The sequence below is a fragment of the Lithobates pipiens genome, unplaced genomic scaffold (genome assembly GCF_037356315.1).
Source record: "Lithobates pipiens isolate NorthernLeopardFrog02 unplaced genomic scaffold, aLitPip1_a1.2 Scaffold_8, whole genome shotgun sequence".
Classification (NCBI taxonomy): Eukaryota; Metazoa; Chordata; class Amphibia; order Anura; family Ranidae; genus Lithobates; species Lithobates pipiens.
Window position 1 is genome coordinate 164,056,320 of NW_027507903.1, and position 12,874 is coordinate 164,069,193.

A 12,874-nucleotide genomic window follows, 5' to 3' on the forward strand; every position below is an offset into this window, starting at 1 on the left:
TCCCTGCTCCTCCTCCATGCCCTCCTCTGCTGTATTGTCCTATGAACCACCAGTATCCACTTAGTGATCAAGTGGCCATTCAATGAGTCAAGCTAAAAGATGGCATGCAGTCCTCCAGATGGTCTGTCTAGGAGACAAGAGCCACCCCAGAGCAGAGATTCTTTCAGCTCTGCAGGGGCAGACCCGGAGGTGGTTCACGCCACACCAGCTAGAGCTAGGCATGGTGGTGTGCGATAATGACACTAACCTTCTGTCCACCCTTTGACAGGGAGAATTTTTTTGTGTCATCCCTGGCACATCTCCTCAATTTGATGGTGCAGTGTTTCTTAACCACTTCAGCCATGGAAGATGTTACCCCCTTCATGACCAGGCTATTTTTTGCGATACAGCATGGTTACTTTAACTGACAATTGCGCGATTGTGTGACTCTGTAAAAAAATGTATGTCTTTTTTTTCCCACAAGTAGAGCTTTGGTGGTATTCACCTGTTTTTATTTTTTTCACTACAAACAAAAAAGAGTGAAAATTTTGTTTTTACTTTCTGCTGTAAAACATTCTATAAAATTTTTTAAAAAAATCCAATTTCTTTATGAATTTAGGCCAATATGTATTCTGCTACATATTTTTGGTAAAAAATTGGTTTGCACAAAAGTTATTGCTTCTGCAAACTACGGGATATTTTAATGGCATTTTTATTTATTTATTTTACTAGTAATGGCGGCACTCAGCGTTTTTTGGCAAGACTGCGACATTGCAGCAGAAAAATCGAAGACCTAACTGACACTTTTGACAATTTTTTTTAAAAAATTTGACATTGTTACAGTGACCAGTGCTAAAAATATGCACTGTTACTGTGCTAATGACATTGGCAGGGAAGGGGTTAACACCAGGGGGGATCAAAGGGTTAAGTGTGTCCCTAGGGGGTGCTTGCTAACTGTGTGGAGATGGACAGACTGGATGAACACAGAGATCTGTGTTCCTGCTTAGTAGGAACACAAGATGATCACTGTGTTTTCCCCTGTCAGAACATCGATCTGCCTTGTTTACATAGGCAGATTGCCGCTCTGCCTCTCTGGGAAATGATCGATGGGTCACGGCAGACATCACATCTGTCAGACCCGCTGATTGACACCCTCTCTGGCTACCCCACTGCCCCCGCTGTCTATTGTACAAAATGACGTACAGATGTGTCATTTTGCACTATAGAGCCGACCTGCAGCAATTATAACTACTTCCCACCCGGCCACTGTATATAAACGGCTGGGTGGGCACTCTTTCCTTCTGAGAGGACGTTCAGGAATGTCCTTCAGGAGGGGGATGTGGGAGAGGGGGTTGCTAGGCAATCGCTCTCCTCGCACAGAAGTTATCCGTGGGAAGAGGAGACCGGATCGCTGCAGCCGGCTGGTGATCAGTATGAGCTGTTTTTTTACAGCTTTTTACTCAGCTATCACCAGTCTAGTGTCCCCACAATGTAAAAAACACAAAGTAAACACACATCCTCAAAACACATGTCCCCACATAGTAAAAACACCTGTCCCCCACATATGTAACAGTAAAATCACATGTCCCAATGATTATCTGTACATATGTCCGTGATCACACAAACCAATTATTATACACTTAACAGATTTTTTTTTTTACCAAAAACATGTAGCAGAATACATGTGGTCTTAAATTTATGAAAAAAAATAGATTTTATTGGATTTCTTTTAAAATAGAAAGAAGAAAATATAGTTTCCGTTTCCGCTTATATCGCAAAAAATTAAAAACGGAGTCATGAATAAATACCACCGAAAGAAAGCTCTATTTGTTTGAACAAAATTATAAAAATGTCATTTGGGTACAGTGTTGTATGCCCGCGCAATTGTCACTGAAAGTGCAAGAGCGCTGAAAGCTGAAAATTGGTCTTGGAAGGAAGGGGGTGAAAAGGCCCAGTATTGATGTGGTTAAGTAGTTAAAAAGGTACCCAGATCTTCTAAAGCAGGCCAGAGGAGTCTGTAAACTTTTCAGGCGGTCATATACAGCCAGTGGTCAGTTGGCTGAAGATCAGCGGGAATTCCACCTGCCTGTAAACTGCCTGATTTGTGACATGCCCACCAGGTGGAACTCAACTTTGTCAAAGCTGCAGCAGCTGCACATGCACCAGGAGGCCGTTAAAAAGTACCTGTGTGGGTATGACACAGAATAGGCTCAGGGTACCTCAACATTTCCCCCCCTTCAATGGCTGCTGATAAAGGATTTAAGGAGGCGATAAGGATGGTGAGAAGTGATAATGCATGCATCCATGACACAATTCCTCTTGTGTTCCTGCTGGAGCAGACTCTGCCTGGCACTATGGACAGGGCATTATGCCCCAGGACGACGTAAATCTCTGACCAAACACATAGGGAGGACGACGTGCTGACGTCATCTGTCTTACGAGTCACAGAAGCTAGGGTGCTTGTTTGTTTAATTATTTTTACTATGATCTGTGCATATGAGGATTTCAAATAAATTGTTGGATTTTATGCCCTGTGGAGCCTCCTTTATTATCTTTGAATGGGATTGTCGGGACACCGCGGAGAGAAGATTCACTTGCAGGTCCATCAATCGCAAGTTGGAATACCATTCAAGGACCTGTGGGGTAATCAGCCACAGGTGTTACTGACCCCTTGAAAGGCCTAGTACTGCTGGTAAGCAGGCAATTCTACTTTTGGTGGTGGTCTTTGTGGTGTCTATTGACTATTTGGTTGGTTGTCTGAGATTCAAGTGCTGAATGTTGTTCAGGGCTCTCTCCATTTTTTCTTTGCACAGCCATACCTTCCTATTTCAGGCGGACTGCATCTTTCATTGATTGATGTTTTAAGTGGACTTCTCATATTATTTTATTTATATGTGTTATGTCAGTGCGACTCTTTAATACTACTATCTATTGCAATGTTTTCTACCTTTTATCAAACCTAGCGTGTCCCCCCCATTTATTTTATTATGGACAGAGCAATCGAGACATAGCAGCGGGAGGAAGAGGGGGATTTCCTTTCCTCTCAAGACCCACTTTATGCAGACACCAATCTTGTGATGTCACAGAACACACAAGAGGAGAGGGAGGAGGAGGAGGAGAATTATGGCAGTTTTGGAGGCATTGAAGCAGAGGAACGCATAGGTCATACTTTAAGATATGGCTTTTAAACCCCAGAAACCTTGGGAGTAGTATGTGGCTGAAAGGAGGCAGTTCAAGATACTGTAATCCCCAGTAACCCAGTGCATGTCCTCTCTTATTCTTAAAAGAATGTGAAAGGACCAAGGAATTTGTGGTGTCAAGGATAAGGGTCATTATTGGTTGGCAAGCTTCCTTGACCACTGTTACAAAGGGAAAGTCCCGGAACGAATCCCATTCCCACAGAGGGAGCTGAGGATGGAATATCTTTCAGATTATGCAATGCCTTTCCAGACACTGGTAGGCTACAATCTCAAAGAAAATCTAGTTTTGAGGCTTCTGTTGAACAAAGGTGGAGCGGTGGAGAAGGAGGCCGACTCAGTGATGCATTTCCACATTCTTTTAGACCTGGGCATCCAAGGCTGTCAGCTTTAACATCCCATCAGCAGCCTCTGTATCAAATGGTGGAGGATTATCTAGAGGAAAAAACAGACATGGAGAGCTTTACAGTAAACTATCCACTAGGTTTCTGGGTCATGAGAATAGACCACTGGCCAGAACGTTCCCAGTATGTAATATAACTGTTGGGCTTCCTTGCATCCAGCGTGCTTTCCAAATGGGCATTCGGTGCTGCCGGAGGTTTTGTGACAGATAAAAGAGGACGTGTGTCCACTGTAATGATCTGGGGTGATTATGCTCAAGTAGTGTATGCGTTTTCAGGAACACCAGTCAGTCCAGACTGTATTTGTAAGGCCGCGTACACACGCGCGGACTGTTTGCCCAACTTTGTCCGTCCAACAGTTTCGGCAAACAGTCCGCTCAAAATTAGCATGGACGGACATGCCCACACACGACGAACGAACAGTTTGCTGAAACCGTGCGCGATGACGTGAACGGCACGTACGACGGGACGAAAAATACGACGTCCTATACACTGCATTATAGCTTTCGGCGTGAAAATCCTTTCTGAGCATGCGCGCAACTTTGTTTGACGAACAAGCCTACACACGGGCGGACTGTTCGCTCAAACAAGGTTTCAGCGGACAGTTTTTCGGAATTTCCGAAAAACCTTGTCCGTCCAACTGTCCGCTGAAACTGTCCGCTGAAAGCCCACACACGAGCGGACTGTCCGCCCAAACACTGTTCAGCGGACAAAGTTGGGCGAACAGTCCGCGCGTGTGTACGCGGCCTCAGGGTGTGTCAGCCCAATTTTATTTAAACAAAGCAAACTTCACAGAAAATCTTCCTTCGCAGGGGGTTCCACCATCATTGTATGACAGAAAACGTCCACCTCCTGGCTCACTCACTCTTAGGCCGCGTACACACGCGGGGACTGTTCGCTCAACTTTGTTCGTCAAACAGTTTCAGCAGACAGTCCGCTCAAAATTAGCATGGACGGACTTGGCCACACACGAGGAATGAACAGTCCGCTGAAACCCTGCGCGATGACGTGAACGGCACGTACGACGGGACTAGAAAACGACGTCCTATACACTGCAATGCAACCTTCGGCGTATAAATTCTTTCTGAGCATGCGCGGAACTTAGTTTGACGAACAAGCCTACACACGCGGGGACTGTCCGCTCAAACCAAGTTGTTGGTGAAGCCAACACACGAGCGGACTGTCCGCTGAAACACTGTTCAGCGGACAAAGTTGAGCGAACAGTCCCCGCGTGTGTACGCGGCCTTACTTAGTCAAACTCCCTCCTGGAGCTTACTTGCTCAGATTCATGCTGCTTGGTCGTGGGCCACATCTGCCTCCTAGAGACTGACTGCCTGTCTTTCTTTCTTTCTGTCTCCACCTGAAAGCCCTCTGACTCCTACACCAGGCCACATGCCTGTGGAGCTGTTCCCAAGAGTGAGCCCTGAGCTCTCTTCCTGAGGGGAATATAAACCCAACCCACAGGTGTACAATCATTCCCAGCAAAAACCAGGCTGAAGATGTTAATACACACCGTGACCTGGGGTCGCCTCTCCACATATCCCCCCCCTCTTTTGCAACAGAGGGAGAACTACAAAACCCTTCTTCCTAAAGGGGCACTACACCCACCTCTTTTCCGGGTGTGCTTCCACATGCACTTCTCCCTAATCTTTAGGGTCCTCCCTTTCTTTTCACCTCCCCCATGCCTACTCTCCCAGGACTGTAGGGGCCTACTTCTACACCCACTGTCAGGAACTGACTTCCCTAAATACCTGGCTCAGCTTCAACTAGCACTATCTGTTTTCCAGGTTCACTAGTACCTGTGTGGTTACCCTTGGCAATCAACTTGTCAAAAATGCACACTTCAACATCATCAAGAACTTTTACCGCTGGTATCTCCAATACCTCTGGCTTGTCTAACAGCGCTTCAGAGTGCCTCTCATACCCAAGCTTTGTATGAAGAAATCCAGCACACTGTGAGACAACTTTCTACATTAACACCAAGCGTTGCAATAAATGTTTCTGCACAGTACAGTCTGCAATATCCAGCTCCAATCAGCCATACTCCCTGGTACACGTTCTCCAAACGTAGGAGAGGACGGCAGGATATACACTGGCTGTACACTCCATGATGCTAACATTTCATTAAGCATGTCTGTCACAAAATACAAATTTTCTCCTTTTTTTCATTGGGGACAAAACTTCTGCTGTGTGTTTACATTCGCTGGGACCTTCAGTCATGAGAGGATTAGTCTCTGCAATAACCTGTACACCTTGGCCTATAGGTTGTTCTGCAGACACCTCTCTTGGCACAGCAGCCATGGCGTTCACTACTCTTTTAGCTGCAAAAGCTTCTTCCAGCATTGCTATTAGTCTCTTGGCCAAATCATCTCAGTGGACTACATCATCCCAATGAGACCTAGACAGACCAAGAGACTCAACAGCATCTGAAACACTGCTCTTGTCAGTACTACACTTCTCAAAAACATCAGCATTGTCAGAAATACAATTCTCACTATTATGCCTGATTTCCACAGTTGCTAGGGGCAATGTCATACATATCTTAATGGTCACCCCTGACATTTCTGGCTGGAACAGCACATTTTAACCACTTGTCTTCCTGCTACACAGTAGACTGCCTGAAGACAAGTCCTTATCAGTCCTCATATTACATTGCAGTAACTCATCATTTACACTGCATTGCAACAAGTCCTTCTCAGAAATGTCTCCCCACCGGACTTGCCACCACTTCAATCTCATCAAATACATAATCAGTCTCTTTCATATAAGAAACAGGAATAGTCTTACCAATCCAGATCACAGGTGTCTGAACCTTCAATTGAGGGCATCGTCCCTCCTTGGTTGTGCTCACACAGGCCAATGCCCCCACCTGGTTGCAGGGCAACATTTCAGGCCAAACAGGTTTCTTGTTCCCAATGGTAACGGTAGGCACTTTGTTACAAACATTTTCACTGGTTGCCATAGGAGACTCCATTCTCCCTGTTTTTCCTGGCGCCTTTCCTCATGCGCTCATAGGATGAAGCAACAGATTTTTTGGCATCCCAGGCCTCTTTGTGGGAACAGTGAGCCACCTCTTCATAGCAGCCCCACCATTCAGATGACTTTTCTCGGGCATCTCAGGCCTCTTTGCGGGAACAGTGAGCTAACTCCTCATAGCTGCCCCACCATGTGGCAGTGCAAGCAGCATGATCTGAGAGACATAGCATAGTATTGCATGGCGGTGAACAGAGCAAAGTGGACCTCTTAAAATGGTACATTCCCAGTGGTTCTGGAGGAAGGCTGAAAAGTCTCTATACCAAATTACTTGCCCCTAATGCTGCTGGGAAGTCATATGTAACCTATACTAGCATGAAGGTTCATTTTTGATCATGAGGGCACATCTTTACACTGTGATGATAACAAATATGAATAAATTGTTGTACTGAAGTTGTAGGATTTCTTGCCTGACACATGGAAGGATTGATTGAATGGGCATTTGATGATTATTATTATCTGTATGTGGGTATATATGTTCGCAGCTTTCATCTACATTTTATTAAATGTGAAGCTGTGATTTATAACACAGTTTGACACATTGTGTGTAGGTTTTTTGTGTCTATTAGCTTTTTTGTTTTCAATTATACATTTTTGGCATTCTGAAATCGTTTGGCATTATTGCTTCTAACTTTGGACTTTTTTTTAGTAAACTGCAAGTTACACTTTCTCTCTCTGGTCATTTCGCAATTTACCCATCTTGTTAAATTATTTCTGGCAGGATAGATATACAGTAGGTGAGCGCGATATTGTGTCAATCTCGCCACTTTTAGCGGCGAGATTGACACCAGGCGAACCCCGTCGTGGGAGCCAGCGCCGAGCTGGCTCGCATCGGGAAAGGAAAAATGTTTCTTTTACTTTCCCGATAAGCAACAAGCATCGCTGGCCGGGTTCACACTGGTGCGGGGATCCGAATTGGATTCCCGCCAATACCAGGCACTGTATTTTCTATGAATCCTAAGGGAGAACTCCATGGCAAATAAAAAAAAACGGCATTAGTTCCCTCTACGGAGGCATACCAGGCCCTTAGGTCCGGTAGGGATTTTAAGGGGAATCCCCTACGGCAAAAAAAAATTGTGGGGGTCCCCCAAAATCCATACCAGACCCCTATACGAGCACGCAGCCGGCCGGTCAGAAAGGGGGTGGGGACGAGCGAGCGCCCCCCCCCCCCTGAGCCGTACCAGACCGCGTGCCCTCAACATGGGGGGTGGGTGCTTTGGGGGAAGGGGGCGCCCTGCCGCCCCCCCACCCCAAAGCACCTTGTCCCCATGTTGATGAGGAAAAAGGCCTCTTCCCGACAACCCTGGCCGCTGTTTGCCGGGGTATGCGGGCGGGGGGCTTATCAGAATCTGGGAGCCCCCTTTAAGAAGGGGGCCCCAGATACCGGCCCCCCACCCTATGTGAATGAGTATTGGGGTACCATGTACCCCTACCCATTCACCTGGTGAAAAAAAAAGTAAATAAAAAACAACAACCAAGGGTTAAAAATAGTTTATTGCACAGCTCCAGTGGTCTTCCGTCTTGGGGGTCTTCTCACCGCTGCCCGGGGGTCTTCCGACTTCGGGGGTCTTGTCTCCCTCTTCGGTTCTTCTTTCCCGGCCACCGCTTCTTCTTACAGCTCTTTTATTAGCGGTGGTTATGGTACCCCAATACTCATTCACATAGGGTGGGGGGCCGGTATCTGGGGGCCCCCTTCTTAAAGGGGGCTCCCGGAATCTGATAAGCCCCCCGCCTGCAGACCCCGAAAAAACCAACGGCCAGGGTTGTGGGGAAGAGGACCTTGTCCTCATCAACATGGGGACAAGGTGCTTTGGGGTGGGGGGGCCGCAGGGCGCCCCCCTTCCCCCAAAGCACCCACCCCCCCATGTTGAGGGCACACGGCCTGGTATGGCTCAGGAGGGGGGCCCTCGCTTGTCCCCACCCCCTTTCCTGACCGACCAGGCTGCGTGCTCGGATAGGGGTCTGGTATGGATTTTGGGGGGCCCCACGCAGTTTTTTTGGCGTAGGGGATTCCCCTTAAAATCCCTACTGGACCTAAGGGCCTAGTATGCCCCTGAAGCCATGCAGGCTTCATTAGTGAGGCGAGATTATCGCTGCTCTCTCGCTACTATAGGAAAATGAAATTTTCCTATTGCAGCCAGCGCGAGAACCAGTGCGACGGGATCGCGCGCTGGTTAGAGAAGCCTGTCGCCGGGAACCAGCATGACAGGATTGTGCTGGAAACACAATATCGGCGGAACCTACTGTAGATATATATAAATATATATAAATATATATATATATATATATATATATATATATATATATATATATATATATATATATATATATATATATATATATATATATATATATATTGTGGGGAGTTAGCTCATGGGGATCACCTTTTTTGAATGACAGTCAGCAAACAGCACTTTCTTCAAAATCTGGCGGATGCCAGGTTTATTTGCAGGAGGTTTGCAAAGTAAAAACAAACAAACAGTCAATTAAATTCAGCTGACTGTGGACTCTAGTGTACCAGAACCCAGCCTGCCACAGAGGCTGGAAAAACCAGGCCGGATTCCGGTTCAGTCTCTTACAATGGAATCAATGTGAGGTGAAATCTACCTATTATCGCATACCGTCACATATCCTCCCCCTCTGCTCAAGTCCCTGTGGCTGAGCACTTGACCCAAACATATAGTGCACCCAAGAGAGGGCATCTGCGTTATTTTGGAATTCTCCCAGCCTATGCTCCACCGTAAACCAAAAGGGCTGGAACCAGGAGAGCCAGGAAGCCAGGAGCCACCTTGTCACACGGCCATTTTTCTCCCTATTGTCACACATTCACTTTAGGGGAGCATGGTCGGTGACCAGTTTAAACAACCTCCCCAGTAGGCAATACCTTAAGGAGTCTAAGGCCCATTTAATGGCGAGACACTCCTTTTCTCCGATGGCATTGTTCTTTTCATGCTTGTTCAGCTTCTAGCTCAGGTATACAACGGGGTGCTCCTCACCATTCCTGTTCTGTGACAGTACAGCCCTCAGGCCGACCTCAGATGCATCCATCTGTATGACAAACTCCTTGCTGAAGTCCGGGGCCAGTAACCCAAAAAGGGTCTGCTTTAAATTCTGAAATGCATCCTAGGCTTCGGGATTCCACTTGACCATGATCAACCCTCTAGCCTTCGTCAGGTCGGTCAGAGGGGCGGCCATGGTGGCAAAGTTGGGTATGGACCGTCTGTAATACCCTGTAATGCCCAGCAAGGCCCTCACTTGTTTTTTATTGATTGGGCGGGGCCATTTTTGAATTGCCTCAACCTTATTGGTCTGCGGTTTGACCACTCCCCAGCCAATAATGTACCCAAGGTTTTTGGCCTCTTTTTTGGGGTTAGCCATAAGACCTGTTTCCCTAAGGCCTATCACCACTTGTACACGGAGCAGGTGTGATTCCCAATCTGTGCTGTGGATGACTACAGTGTCCAAATATGCAGCTGCATACAGGTGATGTGGTCTCAAGGCTTTGTCCATAATTCGCTGGAATGCAGGGGCTCCATGTAGACCAAAAGGCATCCACTCATATTGAAACGAGGCTTCAGGGGTAGAAAAGGAGGTCTTCTCCTTGGCCAGTTCAGTTAGCTGTATTTGCCAATAGCCTTTTGTTAGGTCTAGGGTCATTATGTAGCGAGCCTGTCTTAACCTGTCCACGAGTTCGTCGACCCGGGGCATCGGGTAGGCATCGAACTTTGATATACTGTTGAGTTTCCTGAAGTCATTACAAAACCTGATAGTACCATCAGGTTTTAGGACCAGCACTATGGGGCTTGACCACTCACTGTGGGACTCTTCTATCACGTCCAACTCTAACATATTTTTTATTTCTTTTGTGATTGCCTCTCGTCTGGCCTCTAGGATTCTATGAGGTTTTACATTTCCCTGAACCCCTGGTTCCGTCACTGTGTCATGTTGGATCATGTTGGTCAGTCCGGGTAAGGGGGAGAAAAAGTTTCTATTTTTATGCACATATGCCCTAATGTCACTTTGTTGTGCTATGGACAGGGTATCAGTTATGGGGACATCAGGTGTCACCGCTACCCGGTCTGTTAGAGGCGTGGACATGGCCAGTAAAGTCTATCTGTCCTTAAAGGTGTTAAAAGAGATTGACATTGTAAATTTGGTGTGGTTTCCTTTTCCCTGACTGGTAGACTTTGTAGTTTACCTCCCCCACCCTTTCTACAACCTCAAAGGGACCCTGCCATTTGGCTAGGAAATAAATTTCCACTGTGGGAACCAATACTAACACTCTGTCCCCGGGACTGAAAGTACGGACTTTGGCACCCCGGTCATAGACCCTCCTCTGGGCCTCCTGGGCTTGCTCCATATATTCTCGCACCAGGGGCAGGACAGCTGCGATTCAATCCTGCATCAAGGAGACATGCTCTATGATGCTTCTATATAGGGTAGCCTCTCCTTCCCACGTTTCTTTGGCGACATCTAGCAGCCCCCTGGGATGTCTACCATACAAAATCTCAAATAGCCTGTGGATGCCTGTGGAACCTCATGTATGGCAAACATTAGATATGGTAGCAAAAAATCCCAGTTTCTCCCATCTTGTCGACCACCTCTTTCAGCATACTTTGACATGTTTGTTATTTTAAAAAAAAGAACCTTTACAATCACTTTAATTTGACTTCATTTTAGAAGAAAATGTAAATCTCAGGTGTGCAGGCTGTGTACCTTATAGATAATGCAACTGGAGGAGTTGAAACAACCTTAGAATAACATTAATGCCCTGTACATATACGGTCGGACTTTCTGATGACAAAATCCGACAGATTTTTTCTGACGGATTTTGGCCCAAACTTCTCTAGCATACACACGGTCGCACAAAGTTGTCAGAAAATCCAATTGTTCTGAACGCGGTGACGTAAAAGGCGTACGACAGGATTATAAACAGGCCAGTACCCAATTTATTCTGAGCATGCGTGGCACTTTGTCCGTCGGAATTGTCCACACATGATTGGAATTTAAACAATCAGATTTTTTTGTCGGAAAATTTTAGATCCAGCTCTCAAACTTTGTGTGTCGGAAATTCCGTTGGAAAAAGTCTAATGGAGCCCACACACAATCGGATATTCTGACAACATGATCCGATCGCACATTTTCTGTCGAAAAGTCTGACTGTGTGTACAGAGCATACCAGTGAAGGAAGGGAGCTTTTGCCACCAGAATGCCTAGTAAATAAAAATGCAATGAGTCATTCAGCCCATGAACATATGATATGAAATATGAAACTGTAAGTTTTATGTGCTACAGAACAGTGTACTTCTTCATTCAAATAATTCTTAAACTGGCCAATGGCTAAAAAGAGACAGCTAAAAGGGACAACACTAGTTTGTCATGCCTTGCACAGATAATGGCACCATGTATGATAAGTAACATTTATCTTCATACAACATGGATTTATTGTGCAACCACCTTATAATTTTCCAGCACGTTGACCATTTCTGCTTCCTTTTGCTAAAAATTGTTCTAAGCAATGAAATTTTACTTTACTATCCCTGTGCATGCAATCTAGTGTTAACTGATCAAGGATGAAATCAGAAATTATTATTGTTGCAGCTACACAGCAACCATTTAGACAATACATGGATTTCAGTATCATAGTAACAGGGACTGCAGCAATATCAGCAACAAGTCCTTATGACTCAAACGCCACATAATTGTTTAGATTAATATATAAAACAGAGAAATCTTTCCTAGCACAACAATAACAGCAATAAAGCCTTCACGTGGAGTCTTATCCTTCCCTTAAAAAAAATGTATATATATATATATATATATATATATATATATATATATATATATATATATATATATATATATATATATATATATGAAAGTAGTTTTTGCTAAATCACATCACATATAACAATTGCATTTATAAAAAAAAATGCTGCTTCTTTTTTTTTTTTATATATTACTTAATTAGGTATTGTATTTGGTATGTATGCTTAAATTGGCACTTTGCAATTTACTTTAGAAACAATGACACCTTTGCCAACAGCTTTTTGATGGTCACGCGGTCATCTGCACAAGCCTATTAACACTTTCATGCTAACAGCTACATCTGTCCTCCTTGGCCTAGTCTTGCATTAATCTCTGCCACTTCATAAACCTGTGGGGGGTTATTGCCATTTGCCTTTTCTTTGTGTTTTTTGTTTCCCTCACTGCCTTTCTTTATTATTTTGTGTTTTTAAATCATCTAAGCAAAACTTGCAAACT